The sequence below is a fragment of the Haemaphysalis longicornis genome, unplaced genomic scaffold (assembly GCF_048455015.1).
Source record: "Haemaphysalis longicornis isolate Haplotype H1 unplaced genomic scaffold, Haemaphysalis longicornis Haplotype H1 scaffold_2, whole genome shotgun sequence".
Lineage (NCBI taxonomy): Eukaryota > Metazoa > Arthropoda > Arachnida > Ixodida > Ixodidae > Haemaphysalis > Haemaphysalis longicornis.
The window spans coordinates 285,926,072-285,938,893 of NW_027526295.1; the positions used below are offsets into that span (position 1 = coordinate 285,926,072).

A 12,822-nucleotide genomic window follows, 5' to 3' on the forward strand; every position below is an offset into this window, starting at 1 on the left:
TTGAGGGCATCCTTATTCTGGGATACCCAGGCTGTGACTTGCCGTCCAGGCCCTCTTGACCAGTTCTTGCTGGTGTCCAAGGTCCGGGTCGACCAGACGAGCCATCCACTGCTCAAAAGTTGGGACGGGGATTGGGGGTAGGTTTGGAGTTGGTTGGCACTCCCATACCTGGTGGTACAGGGTGCCAGGCGTTGGACAGAAATTGCAAAGGGAGGGATACTGAGTTGGGTAGATGGAATGGAGGAGGGTGCTGTGGGGATAAGAATTTGTCTGCAATCGCCGAAGAGTGTTGGCTTCTTCTCTGGTTAACCGAGGATGAGGTGGTGGAAATTTTCTTCTGCCGAGCCTACAATGTTCCAGGACGTCTGAATACCGGAGAAGTGGGTTCGTTTTGGTGTCAGCGGAGAACATTCCATCTCGGGTAATGGCCTGGTGTATGTACGCGTGGGCAGCGGTGTGAGCCGCCACATTACCGTCGATGGATTCATGCCCAGGAACCCAGACCATTTCCATATCAGGTAGCTCTGCAATATTTTTCAGAATGGTCAGTGCTGGTGTAGAGATGCGCCCCCGCTGATAACTTCGACATGCCGCTTGCGAGTCAGTTAGTATAGTTATAAAGTCCTTGCTGGTCGTGGCAGCCAGGGCAATCGCAACTTCCTCTGCAGCTTCTGTTGAGGTTGTACGTACAGACATAGCTGTCATTTCCTGACCGGCCGCGTTACAACGCACACAACGTGTGCTGGTTGATTTGGATAGATGGCTGCGTCGCTGAATCTTATTGTTGGGTTATTTCTATACTTGGCATTCACGGCTGTAGCTCTAGCGATGCGGTGTGCCTTGTTATGAATGGGGTGCATGTTTCTTGGTATCGGTAGAACTCGAATGTGCTGTCGAATCTCTAATGGAACACGTGTCTTGTGGTCTTGCATGGGTGGCGTCACATATCCTAACTGTCTTAAAGTCGTCCTTCCCGTGTGAGTTAACTTCAGTCGTTCAAGCTGAGGGGTTCGGTGTGCTTCCTATCTCCTCCCAACTATTATGTATTCCCAGTTTCAGCAACCTTTTCGTTGATGTCTTTGATGGTAGTCCTAAGGCGATTTTGTAAGCTTGTCGAATTATAGCATTCAGTCTGACCTTCTCTATTGTTTTAAGGGCAAGATAGGGCATGCCATATGCGACCCTGCTGATGAGCAGTGCTTGTATATAATGCGCAGGGTATCCGACTCAAGCAAGCCAAACCTTCTTTCGACACCCGATGTATGAGGTGCATTAGCTGGCTGAGAGTGCGGTTGAGAGGAGCAATTGTATGCATTCCTGAGCCATTTTTGGGAATCACAAGCCCTAAAATATGCAGATGGGGCACACTGGGAACTGGTTTGCCCTGTATTGTTAGCTCGGGCTCAGGGATGCTTTTCTTGCGCTGCGTAGCTTTCCCAGATATTAGAGTAAGCAGAGCTGACTTCTCTGGGGCAAATTCTAGGCCTCGGGCTTGAAGGTATTCGTGTGCCTTGTCGATGGGTAATTGAAGGGCATCTTGTTGCTTCCCCATTAATCCCGTGGGGGTCCAAAGGGTCAAGTCGTCCGTGTAAAGCGCATGCCGTAGATGTGGGATGTCATTGAGTATTCGAGGGAGATCTTTCATTACTATATTGAATAGGAGCGGTGATTTCACCGAACCTTGTGGAGTGCCCTTTGGTATTGTTTTAAATGTTCTTGAACGGAGGTGGCCTATTCCGATGGTTGCCACGCGTCCTGTCAGGAAGGCTGCAACATACTTATATAACCTCTGTCCACAGTCAATTGATGTTAGTCCACGAAGAATGGCTTGGTGGTTGACATTATCAAAGGCTCCTTTGATATCCAAAGCTAGTATGCATCTTTTGTGCGAATTGGAAAGCCTGTCTATTATTTCTTCTTTAAGTTGCAGCAGGATATCTTGTGTGGATAGATGGGGGCGGAATCTATATATATTTGTTGGGAAATGCCCATTATCTTCGATATACAGGGAAAAGCGATTTTGTACCATGTGTTCCAATAACTTCCCAACAGAATATGTGAAGGAAATGGGTCGCAGATTAGCTGGGGCTAGTGAGAGAGCATTCCTTTCTTTTGTGAGGACGCGTAGACAACTCCTGGATACTTCTCTGTTTGCGATTGGTCCTTCACGTTCACAAGAACCACGTGTCAACAAGCACCCTTGCCGAGCACTGCGATACCACATCCACACAATCAACTGGTCTGCTGCACGCGTCCTCACAAAAGAAAGGAATGCTACCTCATGCCTGTTACTGGAATCACTTCACATACAGACGACGGAACACACACTAAATCGGAGAGCCGGAAACCTGCTGCCGATCTACACTAGTTACCTGCGCAGCACTGTGAAATGTACGTAAGCTGATCCTTCAAGATTTTATTGTGACCAAGGCTTTTGTATGGGAGCTGACACGTTAAGTTCCTTTAAGATCAACTAACTTGTGGTTGGTGTCCTTGTCTTTTTTCATCAAAGTGTGTGCATAACAAAAAAAAGTCGTATTGTAAAGTAATGTAAACAAAACTTAGAGGCAGTAATTGTTACTGCTACAGGACTCACCAACAATGCCTTCCTGCTGCGCACAGGACACAGTGTGTAGGAAAGTTTAAACATGCAGCATATTGCCTATCACCTATCTGTGTTCATTAGTGCCGTACTGAAGATTTTCATTGCTTCTCAAGGCTTCAGAAAGACTATGTGACAGATTGAAGTGAAATTTGCAGCCATTTATTGGTGCATCGGATGACAGGATGTGGCATGAAAGATCCAATAAGTTTTTGCAAAATAAGTCTGAAACGGACTATTGCACTCAAACTGCACCACTATTTCCATATAGTCTGCTGAAAAAAGAAAGCAAGATGCAAAATACAACAGCTGAAATACGTGCATGGACGCCGAAAGCGGTCAGCAATTATTGGTGATTTTGAAACCGAAATCGAGGAGAGCACGGCCATTGCAGTGACGTTGCAGCCGTCCAGCGAGCGGCCGGACGGTCAGTAGCTCGGGAGCAAGCCTGCGTGCAAGCTCTACGCGTGCATGGGGAAGCACATGGGTGAAGCGTTTGCAGCAGAGCTTGACCGGTTCTCCAGCTCCGTGGCTGGCCAGAGGAAGAAGCCCCGGACCGCCGGAGCGTCTCAGGCACGTCACAGCTGTTTACGCAATTTGCCGGCAGGTGCAGCGTGGGCTGTGGCAGAGCTGTTTTAAATTCTTCTAACTGATTAACGAAGCGTTTCAGGGGGCTACCACTCGTTTCCCAGCTTATTTGGCGGTACTCACTACACATTAAAAATAAATTTTGTCGGGGTGAAATTTGAGTGCAGTTGGCCTTTAAGCTTATCTCTTGTGAAGCTTGCTAGTTGGCATAAGGTAGAGGCTTTTATTGCTAACAAGGATGCCAACCATTTATTCTTTCATAAAGAATTCTCAAAGTAACATCATTTTGTGAAGCAGAAATGTCATTTTCATGAACCACAAACTGCGTAACAAAGGAGAATCTTTGCAGTGCAGCTCACTGCATGCAACCTTTCAACAAATCGGTGTGTGTTTGAAACACAACATAAAAAACTTTGGAGAAGGATCATGCAGCATGATCGTGAACTGGCATAAGCTGGTTGCTACAGAAAGTGTGATTCATCACTTTCACCGGTCAAAAACAGAAGTGGCACTCTGGTGCTGGTCATCCCTGCTGGAATGGGCAAGTTCCCAGAAGAGTGCAGTGCTTCCTCTTGATGCACAGTTCCGTGTGCTCGTAGCTCTCATTTTCCGAGACAATCATGCTCTGTGATGGAGAAACATGTTCTGCTAGAAGTGGAAAAGCACTGTGGGAAAACGTGAAGGCACCATGAAGACAGAATACTAGTTTGGTTTGATTGACAGATTCCCGTGTGGGAATTACAGTTGTGCCAATTTTAATGCAAACCTCAAACAATTAAGCCGGATAACCATGAAGAATAGGAATGAGTGCCTACTCACGAGCCACTTTCTCGCACTCTCCCTGCGATGGCATGGGGACCAGCCTGCAAGTTACCACCTAATGACTTGATTATGCGATTGCAGTGTGGTCTTTGGTCCCGTGTAATTGCACCACCACGCAGATTGCGCTGTTTCTGTTATAGCTTTCCCAATGATGTTTGTAGCGTTACTGTTCTTGTTTCGTTATGGGACCCTTTTTAGTGGGACTGAGAATATCTGAAACCTTTTTCTAAGAAAATGTCCTTTTGTGCCGAAATGAAAGTGAGCAAGATATGCAAACCTAGTTCTTCAAATAAAACAAGGTTGTGTTCTGTCTTCATGGCCCCTTTAAGAAAATGAATCCAGAGTGTGTTTTAAAAGGTCACTGTTGCACGGGCTCACTCAGAATAAGTGTAAAAAGAAAAAAAAATCTTAGCAGTAACTGCCACATGAAAATTTCCTCAGCCTCATGATTTTGGTGCTTTCTTACAATTGTGGGCAACACTGACATTCAAAAGTTAAATTTGCATAGGACCAGCAAAGGGCCACACTTGAAATTTCGAGGCTGAATGTTCAAATTGGGTGCGGGCCTGGGAAAAAAACGACGTTTTACAGCCTGGTCTTTCAGGCATGCTCAAACGTCTGGTGCGTGCGTATAGGCCGTGAGCGCTGTCAGTGGGGACACCACTGACAGCCCATTTCGGAAGCACCTGCAGGCCGCTTCTGCCAGCTGCCCATTGCTGGTGCGGTTATTTGCTACGTTCACGGCTACGATTTCATTTTTGCATGTGTTGGAAGTCAATATTCATGTGGGGCAGAGACAGTTCTCACAAGGGACGTGTGATTTACAGGTGCCGGTATTTCTGGTGTGCCTGCAGTGTGGCCCAGTGTGTCTGCACGAGTGCCAGGCGTGTGCCACAGATGAGCGTCACAAAGCCGGCGTGGGATGTGGCGCTGACTGCGATTCCTCGTCCATGAAGCCTTCTAACAACACCTTAGTATAAGCTGTGCTTACTCATATGTCTGTCAGGCAGCAATGTGCTTAGGTAATCAAGCACAGCGTTGGTAGCTCACTACATGCCAGTTACGCTTGCCGCATTAGATGCTGATACCCTTGTCATCCACTTATCACGTTGACCTCACAGGTGTGATGCATCAATAAATGTTTCCACAAGAAGCATTCTGTAAATAAAAAGTTCAAGATATTTTTTGTTAAAGTATGGTAGGCATGTAGTGGCTGCTGCTGCTACTTAAAAGTCAAAAGTACAATAAAACTATGCTTGCTGAAAAATCTCCAGTCATAGTTTGCTGAAATTCACAGAGGGAAGAAAACTACGGCACGGACACTGCATGCTTACATCTAGGAATGCAAAGTGTTTTGTATTTTTAGTATCCTTGTGTATTAAGGTTTTTTTCTTTTGGTACCGTAGATGCTGCCATCTTCTTCGGCACCTCACAGAGCGCTGCAGTGGCTTGCTGATGACTGCTGTACTGCAGGGCGAGAGTTCAGTCAAGTGTGGTGCCGTGGCGGCCACACCAATGGGCACCAGAGCACCCTTGCGCTCCCCCGCTGTGCGCACACGGTAAATCACGGGTCCTCTTTCTTCTCCGCTGCACTTTCATTTGTCCTGGCCTGTTAGTTACTTGCATTGCATGTTTGGTGACGTACTTTAAGGTCATCTTTCAGCCATGTTGCCAATGCTGCTGCCTTTCCTTGTAGAGGGACGCATGAGGCTTTTTGCTTACAACTTGTGGCCACGTATGGATATTCATTTCCAACTTCCCGTCATGTAGGATAGGCGCATTCTCATATCAGCTCAGTGGGGAGAACACGATATGCATGGGCCTCATAAGCCCCCCAGAACAAAAGCAGATAAGATCATGCAGGCTAGACGTTTCCCCGGAACCACAAGGCCTGCATGCAGTTTTGCTTTTGTCAGGCACAGCCACACGAGCCTGGCCAAAATAAGACCTCTTTCGTTCATACATAAAATATGTCACAGCTTGTAATGCAAATTATGTTTGGGCGAATGTTAATCCATACAGTGTTTATACCTTATGGCTTCAGCACTGCTAAATACAAAGAATTTTTCATTTTAAAGCTATCTTTTATGCAATAGAGTTGCTTTAAGGCATCACTAAAGCGTTAGAGCAAGTTTTGGCCTGGGTTTGTCAGTGGATTGCAGAGCCAAGGATGCAAATGTACCTTGTGGCTGGAGCAGTTTCTTATTAATGCAGAACAGCATAAAAACAAGTAAAACTAAGTAAGCAAGTCAGTTTATTTTCACACTGTAGAGGTGCCATTGTAAGTAATTGGAGCAAGGGTTTGTGAATATCACAAAATATTTCTAACTGGCTTTATGACAGCCATTACCGGTTTACGTGAAGCTTTTTCTATTGGAGGAGACTCCACGCACACCAGTGCAACTTGGCAGTTTCCGGAAAAAGAAATTCTTGTAAATTTACTAGGCCGTGTTCTAATTACTTTTGGTAGCATCTGCACATTGTGTTCATTCTTAATTTTGCGATGCTTAAATAAAAAACTGGTCAAATTTTATGCCACAGTGATGTATAAGGGCAGAAGTGATGCAATAGAGCACTGAAAACATAGTTATCACCGTGTGAACTGCACATTAGCATTCAAGTGGTACAATACAATGAAGCGGAACTACAGGGACTTCGTGAATTGAGCGGGCTGGTGTGGATTCATTTCGTGAAACAAACTGAGGATGAGAGCAATGCACACGGGCTGAACAGCTCGTGTGTCTGTCCCTTCCTCTGTGAATGTGTGTATGCACACATTCACGAAAGGAACTCGAGGACCCCCGACAATCGCCCAGTGGCTGTGGCCAGTGGCCCGCGTTCGCACAAACAAGATTCTGGGACATCAGATATACTATCACCGCAGAGTGTCTGGGGAGTTGCTACTGCTCCATCTGTTTTCCACGACACCTCCATCATTAGCTTGATGTTTGCAAGGAAATTAGTATCATTGTTATCAGGACAAAGCAAAAAAGTGAATTGCTTGGCCATCTGGTTCATAATGCACTTAAAGTGGGACCAGCGAAAAAGATGCAGGGCAGGACGAGAAGGCACACACACAACACCGCTGCTGTCTGGCGGCATTGTGTGTGTGCCTCCTCTTGTTGTCCTGCATCCTTTTCGCCGCTGGTTCCACTTTCAGGACAGAGCAGTCTTTTTAATGAACGAAACTTCTGTTCTGTATTCACGGCCCTTTTACAGTTCTTCTCTTCTCTCTTTCTTTTTTTTTTTTTTTTTTTTTTTTTTTTTTGAGGGAGAGAATTAACCGTTTCGAATAGTGTAGGATAGTGGATAAGTCTACCTTGTCTCGTCCATTTCTTTTTTCTGCAAGTTTTACAATCTGTATTACCGCTCCTGAAGCACTAGTTGCCCTTGCTTGGAAAAATGACATTTCAGAGCTGGTTTTGGTGACAGGGCATGCAACGATACAACTCGCATAGGTGAAGAATGTACAGCTGGAAGTGCTCCAGGCATATGGCTGAGACTGACTCAAGAAGCCAGTTTTCTCTAGGCATTCCTGTTGAAAGCATGTACTTTTAATGATTGAGAGAAGTTTTTTTTTTTTTTTTTGCTCGAATGTGTATTTCATACTAGTGCTAGCACTTCAGATTGTGGGATGATTTTCCTAAAGCACTAGCAAGACGGGCATGCAACCATATACCGTAATTATTCGAATATAAGGTGAGGTTTTTTTCCCAAAGTCTGTAGTCTCAAAGTCATACCCATCTTATATTCGAAGCTCAGTATACATATTTGGCGATGTTTTTTTTTACTCTTGCTTTATAATCGTGACCACCTTATAATTGAATAAATACAGTAATCAGGGGCCATGAAGACAAAATACAAGTTTGGTTCATTGGAAAATTGCCTCGTTATAAAACCACTGACTTCACATTTAACTCAAACTTCACTTAAATAAGCTGTATAATGAGGAAAGCAGAGAAGAGGTACACGAGACCGTGCTTTTCCGCACTGAACTTATGACGTATTATTGGCAGCTCATTGCAAATGGCTTAGGCCATTGCCTCCTCTATGCTTAGGCTGACAAATCCAAGACAAATTAAACAGGGATTATAAGTTCACAGAACAAGCTATTGGTGCTTGAATTTATTGCACATCCTTTTTATAGCAGCTGGTTACGAATGGACACGTAAGCATGGAAGTGCCAGTATGTACGTTGCACACTATGCTGGCCAGATCTGCACAGCCATCCGGCACATTAGGCACCAAGGGCAAGGGACCGTTTTGAGCACCCATTTCAAACCCCAGAGTTCAATGAGCTATAAAATTCACCCGTGTTCACAGTATTGGAAAATATGGAGATTACAGTTTTATGAGTAATACTTTTCTGTCTATTGTTCCTCCAGAAATGGCTAGTTGTCTCTAATCATCTTGGGAAATAATTGACTGACTGAAAAAATAATGGCATATTTGAAATCAGTGGAAAAAAGCAGCAAGACTGGTAAATTTCACAAAGTTTACTTACGAATTAGAAGAAATTGTTTGGAGATCCACATCCCTCCTTAGCCCTTTGCAGGCCACCCGACAACACTAAACAGCCATAGCAAGCCGTTGTCGGGCTGTGCCCGACATGAGTGTTCAAGGTTAAATTTTGCTGTTTTTATCACTGCGATGTGCCCGCATTCTTTGTATACATGATGTGCCATCTCTTGAAGGATGAGTGAACTTTGTTGAAGTTTCTTCCTATTGCACTAGGGTGCAGCCGCACAATGTTGGTCTTTCTGGATACCAAAGCGTTTTCACGTGCGCGCTGTTCGCTGAGAAGCATGGCCGCTTTCTCATTGCGTACGTTCTGCGGTGGTGCACTTAGCGAAAGCGGTGATGATTTCAGTGAGGAAGAGAACTGCATGCCTCCAGCAGTCAGTGATGACAGTTATTCGACAGATGCGAGTGACGAAGACCACGACGGCGCTGTCTCCACCGCCGTGTGGATCATTACTCTGTGGGCTACACATTTTGTCGAAAGACAATGAAATGGTGGCAAAAACTTTCTTTCTTCTGGCATCTAGAGGTTTCCATTGTCAATAGTTTTATTTAGAGGCACACAGAGCTGCAGAATCAGGGCAAAAAAGAGCAGGGAAACCTGCAGTACCAGCGTAACCTCATCCAATAGCTGGTGGGTGATCTGGGGTCTCGAGCCAAGAAGCGGGGCCCGTCGGCACATTTGGAGTGCGAGTAAAAGCTAGATGGGACTAGCCATTTCATCTTACAAGCTCCCAAACTGAAGAAACAAGGACTGTGCTTTTTGCAGCGACAGAAAAACAAAAGAAGACAGGAGGGAAACTGTTTTTTTTTTCTGCAAAACCTGCTGTAAAAACTTTGCCCTGCAGCCAGGAGAATGCTTTGAGTGTTTTCACACGCTGCTCAAATATTGGTAAAGGAGTTTCAAGCAGAACGCAAAAGAAGAGACAAATATCCTGTGAGTTTTTCTTGCAGCAGTTTGCATTTTTCTTCGCAGCACCAGAAAAAGGCAAAATAGCTGTGGACTGGAACAACCAAACATTGGGTAAAAGGTCTGGACTATTAGGGGTTAAATGGGCCATGCAGAAAAAATACAAGTTTATTTTATCTGAATTATTTGGTGTTTTAAGTGCCCTCAGTGCTTGTCCAGCAGCAAGCTATGCTTTATTCACTGAGAAATTAAACATTTTAAGCCAAAATTTCAATTATCCCGCTCAATCGTGTGTTTCGTGACGTCGACAATAGGTGTCTTCAATTTGGCTGCACTCGCTGAACTCATTCAGGTAGTGCAGCGCTCGCCTCTTCGAATTACCAACGGTGCAGGGAGTGCAGGATGAGTTCACGGCTTTCCCTGCACTGCCCTGAGAGGAGGTGCAGAAGCAGACGACAAAAGTGCAGGACTGGTTCTGCAGTGGTGGCACCTGCACTAAACTAGTCGTCAACTCACGTAGAAAGTGCAGGCCAAATTGAAGAGACCTAATGATGTATCCAGAGCAGGGCCTTAAAACTAAAGATACCAGGTCTGCTACCATCCATCATCGCCCACTTTGCAATACCGCTGAAGTGCCAGTGTTCGCACTTTGCTTCTGGCCGGACTTCTATACCTGCCATATTGTTAATACAGTTGATAGTAATCGTTTCCTAAAACCAGGGTGTCGAACCGGAACCGAACCGAACCGAAAACCGGAACTGAACCGGTATTTTTGCCGGAACTGAACCCGAACCCGAACCGTTATTTTTTGAGCACGCTGAACCCGAACCGGAACTGAACCGAAAAAAGAAATAACGGTTACCGGTTCATGCCGAAACGGTTCGACCCTCTGTTGTTGACATTGCACAGTCAATGCAATTCAGGCTTTTTTTTCTTTCACGTACCATCAACTTCGTACCTGCTCGCTCACTTCCCCCTCCAGACAATTGAACACTATCACGCTCTATGTAACAACAAGGGAAATGAATGAGCACCAATGTAGCAATGGTCTGTTGCTGCTGGAAGCGCGAGCGTAGTGGAAGCTGACCAAAGGAAATGTCATTCTCCGCAGCTTGCAGGGGATATAAAACGATTTTGCCCTTCCCTAGCTGCAACTTTAGTGGAGAAATCAGGCTGCAGGAGTGCTCCAGTGTGCAGCAGCGAAAGCCCGATGTGTGCAAACCTTCTCCATTTCATAATTTCTTTAAAAGGTCCGACACCTGCAAATTGTAATATTTGACAAATTTGACCGCAGGAGCTGCTCAGTGGCTAAACCGCTTGATGCTGACCAAAAGTGGCTTCGATGTCCCTTACCCACGACCATTTTTGAGGACAGTACCGTGGACAAGCTCCGTTTTTTACAAGTACTAATAACAACAGATATGTCAGGGAAAACTGTTAAGGTGCGCACTTAATCTCTTGGCAAGAAACTGCAGTCCTCGACCTTGTCTTGGAAGCAGCAACAGTAATAAAGCAGATGACACGTGCAGAAAGGACGGCCGGTACCTCACACTGTCCCATTCGCCGAGCGATCATCTTTTCTGCTTGTTCTGCAGTTTTTTCTCTTTCAGATCTGGTTTTTTTTCGAATGTGCACTTGTACTGACTGCCCAACTCGCTACATTACTTCTACTGCTACTCGATCCGGAGGGGAGTACTGATTTGATTTGATTGTGGGGTTTAACGCGCCGACCCAGCACAGGCGATGAGGCGCGCCGTAGTGGAGGGCTTCGAATTAATTTTGACCACCTGGGGATCTTTAACATGCGCCGAAATTTTGTACACACGGGCGTTTTTGCTTTTCGCCTCCATCAGAAAAGCGGCCGCTTCGGCCAGGAATCGAACCCGCGACCTCGCGCTCAGCAGTGCCTTAGCCACTGAGCCACCGAGGCAGGTCAGAGGGGAGTACTGCTGTGGACGAATTAAAGAGCGCCTACCCAAAAAAGTTCTTCTCATGCTCCGCGCGTAAAATTTCCCTTTCATTTTGTAACAGCATAATCTGTTATAAGATTACGCAATGTAGCACACGGAATGATGGCCGGGGGTCAGGCGGTACGATGACATACTGATTGTAATGCACACATCCAGTATAGCTTTCGCAAAAGGAATTGCAGTGGTCAGAGCAATAATGCAGTGACTGAGCGTTAACTAAAGCTTACTTTTAACAAAAGTGTGGCTAACACATTCGATAGGGTGACAGCTAAGAAATTATTCAGGGTGACCAAATGATCTAATTCATTGGTAGTATTTATGTGCCTGTAGTAGGGTTTTTCTGTTTTGTTACAAATATAAAAAAAATGTGCGCCATTGGTATTAAGCGCTGATATTTCAACACGCCAGTACGCAGACCTAAATTTAAGGCTTCAAGGTAAGCGTTATAGGCGATTCCATAGCGACGATTGCGATTTCACCAAAAAATGAAAGGGCAGAATATATATCCCACCGTCATATCTCTTGGCGGTGGCTTTATGAATAGTCGCTAGGACAACATAAAGTCTGGACGAGAAAGTAGGTAGTAAATCGTCACCACTCCATCTGTTTTTCTAATATCTCGTGATTTTTTAAAGTTTGCTTTGCAATTGCGCCACTGCCCTTGGGGAACAGCAGCATTTTGAATTTTTGTTTGTGTTTTGACTTTACTGTCGCTTTAAACTACTAAATGTTTTTTTTTTCTAATTTCAGTGACAATTCAAATCATCGAACCGGTTCGCGAACCGGTTCAAGCTCCCGAACCGGTTCGCGAACCGGTTCGGCACGTGATTTTGTCGAACCGGAACTGAACCGGAACGAAATTATTTCACCCGAACCCGAACCGTAACCGAACCGGTATTTTTTTCGGTTCGACACCCTGCCTAAAACATAAGCTAAGACTTGACAAACACAGTCACGTAAGTAGCCGTGCCGCTTTTGTCAATTGGTCAGTGTTGTGTCAGACAAGTCCAATGCGTCTGACAGCTGTGTTAGGCAGTGTCAGCCGGCAAAGTGCTGCACTAACTGCTTCGATGTTTACGTGTTTGTTCCTAACTTTCACTGTTCACCCACCATTCTTACTGCTATGAAAAGAATGTGTCCTAAATTTCAGCACAAATAGCTCATTCTGCAAGCTTATAATCTCTGTTCTATTTGCACTTGCTTTTGCCAGCCTCAGCCAATTGCACAGCTGTCCATCACACGTCATAGGTTCTAGTGCAGGAAATGAATTAGGAAATGGCGGAAGTGAGGAAATAGCCATTCTCTTTTTTGTTAATTATATAGCTTATTTGAGTGAAGTTCATGTAAAAGTGGTGTTGGTGTTATTCTAGCGAGGCAATCTTTGGAATGAAAGAAACTTGCATTTTGTC

General features: G+C 45.1%; 1 protein-coding gene across 1 annotated transcript in view; it reads left to right on the forward strand.

Annotated features, from left to right (window-relative positions):
* LOC144170802 (transcription factor 15-like) overlaps window positions 1–12,822 on the forward strand; it is a 47,698-nt gene that overhangs the window by 1,615 nt on the left and 33,261 nt on the right. Inside the window, exons 3-4 of the mRNA XM_077700810.1 lie at window positions 4,840–4,986; window positions 5,419–5,571. The gene's annotated coding sequence lies outside the window, so the exon portion shown is untranslated. The remainder of the gene's footprint in view (window positions 1–4,839; window positions 4,987–5,418; window positions 5,572–12,822) is intronic.